Source organism: Chrysochloris asiatica, unplaced genomic scaffold (assembly GCF_000296735.1).
Source record: "Chrysochloris asiatica unplaced genomic scaffold, ChrAsi1.0 scaffold00059, whole genome shotgun sequence".
In the NCBI taxonomy this organism is placed as follows: Eukaryota; Metazoa; Chordata; class Mammalia; order Afrosoricida; family Chrysochloridae; genus Chrysochloris; species Chrysochloris asiatica.
Window position 1 is genome coordinate 12,110,819 of NW_006408577.1, and position 9,287 is coordinate 12,120,105.

Consider the following 9,287-nt stretch of genomic DNA (forward strand, 5'->3'; position numbering starts at 1 on the left):
GTAAGTATTTAGTAAGGGTTAATGTTATAAAACTTGAGTCAATAGAAGGAACCCCTGTGGTGCAGTAAGTGAGGCATTGGTTACTAACTGAAAGGTTGGCAGTTTGAATCTACCAGCTGTTCCTCCAAGAGCTAGATGGGGCAGTTTGCTTATGTAAAGACTTGCAGTCTTAGAAACCCTCTGGAGCAGTTCTGCACCTGTCCTTCCTATAAGATTGCTGTCAGTCTGAGTCAACTCAACAGCAATGAGGTTGGTCTTAATTAAGTCACTGGAGTCATTAGCAATTTAGTTATTTTCTGCCACATTGTTGATGTAGCTTTTTTGATATTCATCATTGTGCATATTGATTTTTCTGATGTGTTGCTACAAAGTATAGGAATCCTCGGCTGTTTCAAATGGGTAAACTCTTGGCTTCTAACTGGATGGGTAGAATCGCCCTTGAAGTGGCTCAGAAGACAGTTCTGGCAACCTGCTTCAAAAAGTTCGCATCCTTGAAAACTCTGTGTAGCACAGTTCTGCTGTGCAACATGTGAGGTAATCATGAAGTGAAATTCATTGGGAAACAACTGTCTTTGTTTGTTTGTTTGTTTGTTTGTTTATATCAAAGTATGGAGATATGTGAGTTATGTGACTGCCCTCTTACTTTAAAACTTATGGAAATCACCCAAAGCTGAGAATTGACAAGAGCAGGAGTAGCATGTATTTTAGGGTATAAACACTCTCCTTAGGTGAAATAGTTAACAATGTATTTTTAGCAGAAGATGGAGACAGACAAAACTGGGAATAATTTAACAGACACAGAATAGGTAGGTTTCACAATGGACAGGGGATAAGGGAGTGGCAAAACTAGAAAGCTAGAATGTTATGTAGGCAGAGTCAATGAAACATAACTGGCGGGATCAGAGGTGGAGACTTAAGAGATATTGGAAGGCTGTGGGCGAGCAGAATGACTGTGTAGTCTTTGGTCAAAAAAGAACGAGCAAGGCTAATGCATCAGACCTGGGATTAGTGTGGGTGAGTGAAAGTACGCTGTTAGGTTGAAGATAGGCACAGACTCTCAGTAATTTGAATCCCAAAGGAGAGTGGAAGAAAATTCAGGGAGTAGTTTCTGATCAAGACATCTGAAGTAACAAGACCTCCTACATTACTATAATTGAGACGTGGATCATAGTAATTGTTTTTTGGCATCAGATGAAATAAACATGCTTGAGATGCTTCCTCTATGAGATCATGACCTTCATTCATAGCAACTAAAAAAGTTATCACATAGGAAAAGCTGGGCAAGAGAGGCCAGAGAATACAAAGTGCTGGAATTCTCAGAGGATTATTGTTCTTTTAGAAGCTTTGTTCAGGGAATGTCCTGTGGCATCTCTTTGCCTTTACAGAATAGGAGTGCCCTGGTGGTGACCTTTTCTCAGTTTAAAAGTGAGCTACATTCTTAAGGGCTTTTGAATTGAATGCATGTCCTTTGGTATGGAAATGATTATAAATGGTCCCTGCTTATCTTCTTTAAATATCTTAGTTGAAAAGGTAATTTGGCAAATAAACCACCAGGGCACAGATAAACTCACAGATGATATAAAATGAAGAAGAGGTAAGCATCCTGATAATTCAAAAGTTAATGCAGTTTTTTTTCTTCCTAAAATTGTTGATCTAGTTTAGGCACCACGATGTTCTAAATTGAGGTAACCCCAGTGATATTAGCATTAACCTATTTTCTTATACTTGTGTAGCCACACAAAAAAAGTTCTTTTGAGCAGGAAAACAGTAGTAAGAACAATAGCATTTATAGAATACTTGGTGGTGGTGATTGTGTGCCACGGAGTTGGTTCCAACTCATTGCAACACTGTGTAGGGTTTCCAGGGCTATAAATCTTTATAGGAGCAGAAAGCCTCATCTTTCTCCCCCGGAGTAGCTAGTAGATTCAAACTTCTGACTGTAATTAGCAGTTGAATTTATAATCTACTACAGTACAAGAACTCCTTGTAAAATACTTGATCTTAAGTGTTGTTGAGTCGGTTCTGACCCATAGCAACCCTGTAAGGCTTTCTGAGGAGCAGCTGGTGTCCTTGAACTGCTGATCTTGTGGTTCAAATCAGCCTTGCAGTCCAGTGCATTAACCCACAGCACCACACCAGGACTCCTATAGAATACTTAGTATGGTCTAAAAGAACCCGGATTGTGCAATGATTAAAAGCAGGTCTGCTAACTAAAAGCTTATTTCCAAACCATTCAGTGGGCACATGGTAGGTTACATAAAAATGTTGTTGCTGAGAACAAACAAGATGGTGACTGGGTAGAAGTGCAGTGAGGAGCTCGGTCAGGAACAACACAGAATACCTGACCAAGCAGGCTCAGGGGATGGTCCCAGAACTCTGAACCACATATAAAGGAATATTTAGAAGGTTGGAAGGCTTACAGCTAGGGGAATTAGTAGCAGAAGAAAGAAATCCATTGCTTTCTAATTCAAGACACTCAGGTGCTTCCGCCATCTTGGGCAAGACCAAGTTGGGGGAGAATCACAGCAGCCATGGACACCTGAAAGAACGATGGAGATAAAGGTGTGGATGTTCTATTTTGTATATGTTCATTGGTCTCTTGCTGTCTGCACATCTCCATCCTGGCGACTAGAGGGGGTGCCTGAACAAGTGGACACCCTACCCCCAACCCCAGAGGGTTCTACTATGCATGTGCACAGATCTCCTCAAAATTGAAAGTGACAGTTTCCACTTAAAACCAAACAACAATGCAAAACGTCCTCAGCCGTCCCTGAACTGTTTATCACTAGGAAAAAGGCCTGAACAGGGATTGTGTAGTGGGAAAGGCAGACTAAAAAGGAAACAGGCCAAAAATTAAATCCTGAGTTACATCACAAGGACCAACAGTGGCATCTTGAAATTTCTCAAGAAGACAAGTGAACAGGGATGTCCATCTCCTGATCACATCTACTGGAGGCAATCAGAAAGCATAAAACATTCCAAAATACAAACCCATCTAAGTATTAAGGTCACAGATAACTGCTGAATATGCCAAAAAAAACCAGAAACAGATAACCATATCAGCACATGTCCAGAAACGGGATAAAGTGATTGAGGCAAATGAGCTGCAAGTAGACCTATACTCCATACTGGAAGATAGGCAGGCTTTGGAAATGCCAGAGAAGGAATTCAGAAAAATGATTATAAAATGTATCAAAACATTATACAATGGAGTTGAGAAAAATAAGGAAGAAATCAGGAAAGTGCTACAGGAACAATCAAATAAAACAAATACAGCATTGGAAACTATTCAACACCTACAGAAAGAGGCCCAAACGATTAATAATAGAATATCAGAAATGGATAATACACTGAAAGGGCAAAGGAGTAGAATTGAAGAGATAGAAAATTAACTAGTGAGCTAGAAGATAAATCTCTCCACACACTAAGATAGAAGAGCAAGCACACAAAAGGAAAAAAAAAAAATCTGAAGAAGACCTAAGACTCATGTTAGACAATATGTAGAGGCATAACTTAAGATATATTGGCACTCCGGAACAGGAAGAATCACACAAGTCCACAGAGGAGATAGTTGAAGACCTTCTGGAAGAAAACTTTTCTAACATCCTGAAAAGTGAAAAGATAAGCATTTAAGAAGTTCAGTGAACCCCAGGAAGGATAGGCCCTAAAAGACAATCACCAAGACATATAATATTCAAAAAAGAAGTAATCAAAGAAGTATAAATTGTTTGTCAGCAGCTTCCATTGAATCCTGGGTAATTATTTTTCCAGTCAATGTATGTCATCTGTCTGAGCTTGGAGGCAGCATAGATGTCATGAGAGTTGACCCAGGCCTCTCCTCTTTATCTCTCACTCAGGACTCTTAATGATTCAGTTTATTTTTCACAGTCTATTGGACTCTTTATTAGTTGTGAAGTTCTGTTAAGTTGGTTCCGACCCATAGTGACCATGTATAGGATTTCCAAGGATCAACTGGTGAGCTTGAACTGCCGATCTTGTGGTTCAAACCTAGTTTTGCAGTTCAACGTGTTAACCCATAGTGCCACCACTATTAATTGACCCACGGCACCACAGTAAGGGTTTCCAAGGCTGTAAATCATTACAGGATTCCACTCATTATTAGTAGAAGCCTAAAATCTCAATAATTTAGATCATTATATTCTGGAAGCACACTTTGTACATCTACATGGGCTTGGATTCAACCAATTTGGAGATTGGAAATAGGTTTTTGCCTTTGAGTCTCTTCCTCACGTGTTTAGATGCTTTCGCTCCACAGTATTTCACAACTTTAACAGCAGCATGTACTTTAAATTATGAAATCAGATTTACAGGATTTTTCTCCTCAATCCTTCTTAACCCAAACCAGCATGAAAATCCAAACCCACTGCTGTTTTAATTCATGGCAACTCCATGACTAGAATTTCCATAGGGTTTTCTTGTTTGTAATCTTTTGCAAAAGCAGATCACCTAGCCTTCCTTCTGGGGAGCTACCGGGTGGGTTCAAACCAACCATAGGGTAGTAGTTCAGTACAAACTATTTACACAGAGTTCTTGTTGTGAGCTGCTGCTGAGCTGGTTCCAACCCATAGTGACCCTACATGCACAACTGAATGAAATACTTCCCAATCCTACACCAATCTCATGATCGTGGTCACACTTAAGCCCATTGCTGCTGCCACTATGCTAATCCATCTCGTTGGGAGTCTCCCTCTTTGCAGAGTATAGGGCCTTATGTGGAACCTGAGTCCCATCTAGAACCTTATGAGGTGGGACATTCCCACTAGCAAGGACAAGGAGACCAGCCTGGAACAGCGAGAGCAACAAAAGATGCATCTTCAAAGAAGATCATCAGAAAAACACACAAATAAAAATGTCATCATAACTGTCTACTACAAGGATAAGCAAGCTGTTCACCAGGAAGCCATCAAGGCAAGCAATCAAGTTCCTTCAGGACAAACTCCCCTCTAAGATTGAAACTCAAAGGGAACACATGAACAGGCATGTAAGCTTGCTGGCTACCACATTGTTCTACTGGTGAGTGGAAGAGGGGGAAAGGCAGCAATGAAGAAATGGGCTAATAAGTTCAACCACAGTCCACTGATTCCCATTGACCTGGAGATGAAAGAGAGAAGAGGAAGGAAGGGCTGGTTAGTTCAAAGTGTGGGGACACCTGAGGACACCTGAGCCCATGAACAAGGACATAGCCACAGAGGGCTAGAGCTGAGAGTGAAGCACCCAGCTGATATGAAGTGAGGGGAGATGCACAAGGTCACCCAAACTTGCATATAGTACCCATTTGACCTAGCCTCGATGGCTTGATAATCAGAACTCAAGTAGAGGAAGATTACAAAAACAACAACAACAAACGCCCCCCCAACCCCACAACTTTTTTGATAAAGGAAACAATGGTAAATTGCTACAATTTGATGAACCGGACTTATAGTCATGGAGGTAGTGACTCTAAATACCAACAGACAAGGAAGGAATCTTCATATCAAGTATCACAGGGTAGATAGAGACAGGCAACTTAGATATTGGCTACCTAAAATGAGGGGGTGATAAAGGAACGAAGTGACTGGCTTACAAGGTTTCAAGAGGGAGTTTAGTTTAAGAATATGGGGCGGGGGCGGGGGGGAGGGCAGAAAGAGTCCCCACTGAATAGTTTTCATCTCGCCTAGATGCCTAAAATCTCAATAATTTAGATTATTATATGCTGGAAGCACACTTTGCACATCTACATGGGCTTGGATTCAACCAATTTTGGGATTGGAAAGAGGTTTTTGCCTTTGAGTCTCTTCCTCACATGTGCACAAGCATTCAAGGAACTCAAGAATGGAATTTAGTTTTTCTTGCATGGAATTTAAAATGCATCTTCCCACAAGGTCTAAGAGCTAGCTACATTTCATTTTGTAAATTTGCATGGGAAAAAGCCTTATCACAGAAAAGTCTTTTAGAAACTAAACCCCTAAGTATTCAAATGAAAGCCTTACAAAAATCAGGATTTGGATATTTTTTCTAATATTTAAAAAAGAACCCTCCCATCTGTAAATTTTTTTAAATTAATAAATATTTGAAGTAAACTTTAAACATCCTAAAGGAGTAGTGCTGGAACCCTGTTTAACGTTTATGTGTAGCCCCCTTATATCTCACATACCAGTTGCTTACAAGAAAAGGTGAAATGAAGCCTGTAGTCCGTGGATTGTTTCAGAAGACACATGATGATTTATTGAAGACTTAGCTACAGATCAGCCTGGACCCTAACTGTATCTTCCCATGTTGTATAGTCTTGTTATCTTGTTCTATCACTTACAAACCAAGAGATCTTGAACAGTTTATTTACCATCTCTGGAATTTATGTGCTTGACTGTGAAAAGGATTAAGTCTTCACTTAGTATGGTTCTTGTGTGTCATCAGTGAAAGGGTTAAGTGCAATAATCTACGTTGATGTCAGGGAATTTTCATGTAGCTTTTTCTTGTGTGCCCATCTCTTTGCACCAAAGTTTTTTTTTTTTTTTTTACAGAGTATCACATTGTGACTTGGGCTTGGAGAACAGACAGCATCAGATTTCTTTGTTCTACCTCTTGTTAATCACTATGGAGTTTTCTTGTGTGCCCTTCTCTTCGCACCAAAGTTTTTTTTGTAGAGTATCACATTGTGACTTGGGCTTGGAGAGCAGACAGCATCAGATTTCTTTGTTCTGCCTCTTGTTAATCACTATGAAGTTTCTGAGACTCAATACAGTTAACATTTCCAGCACTATATTGCTCTTTTTGCAATAGTTTCTTTCCACAATTTAAACCCAGAAGTGTTTTTTGTTTTGTTTTTCCTAATTATATTTTATGAGAGATTTAACATCACAGATAGTGTTTATGTTAGGGAGAAATTTACTTATGTTATGTTTACATTCCAAGTTGGTATAAGAATGATGAGTCTTACAATGCTTGATTATTAATCATGATGCTCTCTTACTGATGATTTTTGTAGCAAAATGAAATTATTTTGAGTCAGGACTGTAGCTTGTCTTTAATTTGAAATGTTGTTCAAAATAATTTCTAAGGCCCATCTTTGCTAGTAATTTAAATTTTAAATGGAGTTTCCCATCTCCTGGAATAATAATTATAAAATAAGGGAGAGCAATAGTTGTGTTGTAAGTGGATTAAAGCTAATGGAATTTCTACATTTGTTTATGCTGACCTTCATATATTAAAAAAAACAACAAACAAAACTTATGCATATCTTTTTGTGTGCCAGATACTGTGCTAGGCTCTTCCAAAGTATTCTTCTTGGTAGCAAAGCAAAGACTAATCACTGAATCTGCTTTCTGCAAGTGCAATCTCTTTGAAGATTTAAATTTGTTTGAGGCAGGACTTTTGTTTCATAAGGTTTGTTTTAAAGTAAAACTAATGTAACATTATGGAGTGTGGTTGCTCCACAGGATAAACACTGGACTAGGAACCACAAGATCAGTGGTTCAAGCCCATCAGCTGCTCCATAGGAGAAAGATGCAGCTTTGTGCTCCAGCAAAGATTTAAAGCCTTGGAAATCTTACACAGAGTTGCTATGAATCAGCGCAGACTCCACAGCACTTAACAGCAATAACAACAATAATAATGGTACATTATTATCATGAAACAATATCAGTCCTCCATAAATATGAGATATTATTCATGTGGCTTAATTTACTCTTTGGCTTGATGTCACATTTTCCTACATACAAATACCTATCTCTATTAGAGTACTCTGGCTGTGGGATATGGTGTGCCATTCAAACTTTTTTAAGTAGAATTAGCTTGGGGGTAGGAAGGAAAATGTTAATGTTTAAATTTATGAACCCTCACTCAATCAGCATTGGCTAGGATAGAATGAAGAATAGGAAATCAATTAAAAATTAGTATATGACAGGTGAGAGGGTCTGAACTAAAGAGGTGTTACTAAGATTGGAGAAGAACAAATTGGAATGATATGAAGTATAGAATCAGTTGGTTGGATGAGTCTGTCAGATAGAAGGAATGGAGAGCATCATCCTTAGGTTGGGGGCTTGATTGATTGAACTGATTACAGCATTGTCCACCAAGATAAGGAAATAGAAGCAGAGGAAAAGAAAGTGTTTGCAGGGAAAGACTAATAATTCAGCTTTGGATTTTTGAGTATGAGGTATTTGTGGACCATTTTAGGGAGATGTCCTATAGGTAATTGGATATGCCATTTGGAAACGGAAGAGTTGGGATGGAGACAGAGATTTGGGAGTTATTAGCATGGAAATGATTGTTAGTTCCATAAGAGCAAGTGTGGTCAACCCAGAGTGACCACAGTGTGTTGTAAGAAAAAAAGAGAGATGCAATCAGAGGAACATTAATGCTTAAGGGAGATCAGAAATCAGAGAAGCCAGCAGAAAAGAAATTTAGAGGAAAATCTGAACCCAAAGTCCCTATAGCAAAAAGAATTATTATGCCCGTAGAAGGAAGATGAAAAGAATTCATACTGAATCATTTTAGAGGGATAAAAGAAAGGGAAATACTTGAAAGAATATTTTAAAAGAACTATTCCTCACTCCTTACTCCTACCCACCTCCCAAACACATGCATAGGATCATTTTTGATACTATATTAAAGAACTGTAATTTATCTAGATTTTCTTGAAATTTACTTGATTATTGTTCATTTGGAAATTCCGGACTACATTATTCCCTCTTTTACTTTATGCTTTTGCTGTTATTGTTGCAGCTGTCTCTCTGGCTCTCTATGTCAGTCTCCAAAACAGTCCTGTAGGTCTGTTTGCTTTGGATGCTTTTGTATCTGGTTTGAGTTCTAGGTCACATTGGCATGGATGTTAGTCTCTGGTTGTTGTCTGATGCTGTTAATTCTTTGTCCAAAAAACTCCTTTTAGTAGTCCTTTTTTTTTTTTTTAAGTTTCTTCTGGTTTTTGCAAATGATCTGACAGTGATCTAATTTTGCCATCTTATCTGATGGACAGTTTTACTGGATTTGTGATTCTTGGCTGGCATTTTTTCTTTCTTTCTTTCAGAGTTTTATGTATGTCATTCTGTTGTCTTCTTGCCTGCATGGTTTCTGCTGAGAAATCAGAGCTTCGTTTTATTAGTCCATCTTGTATGTAAGTTTTCATTTTTCCTTGCGCTGTCAAGATTTTTTTTCTGGTCTTTGGCTTTGAAAAGTTTGATTATAATATGCCTTGGTATTTTTCTTTTGGGGTCTATCCTGTTTGGAGTCTGATCAACTTCTTCTTTTTTTTTCCCTTAATGTTTTATTGTGAATTATGTGATAGCTTA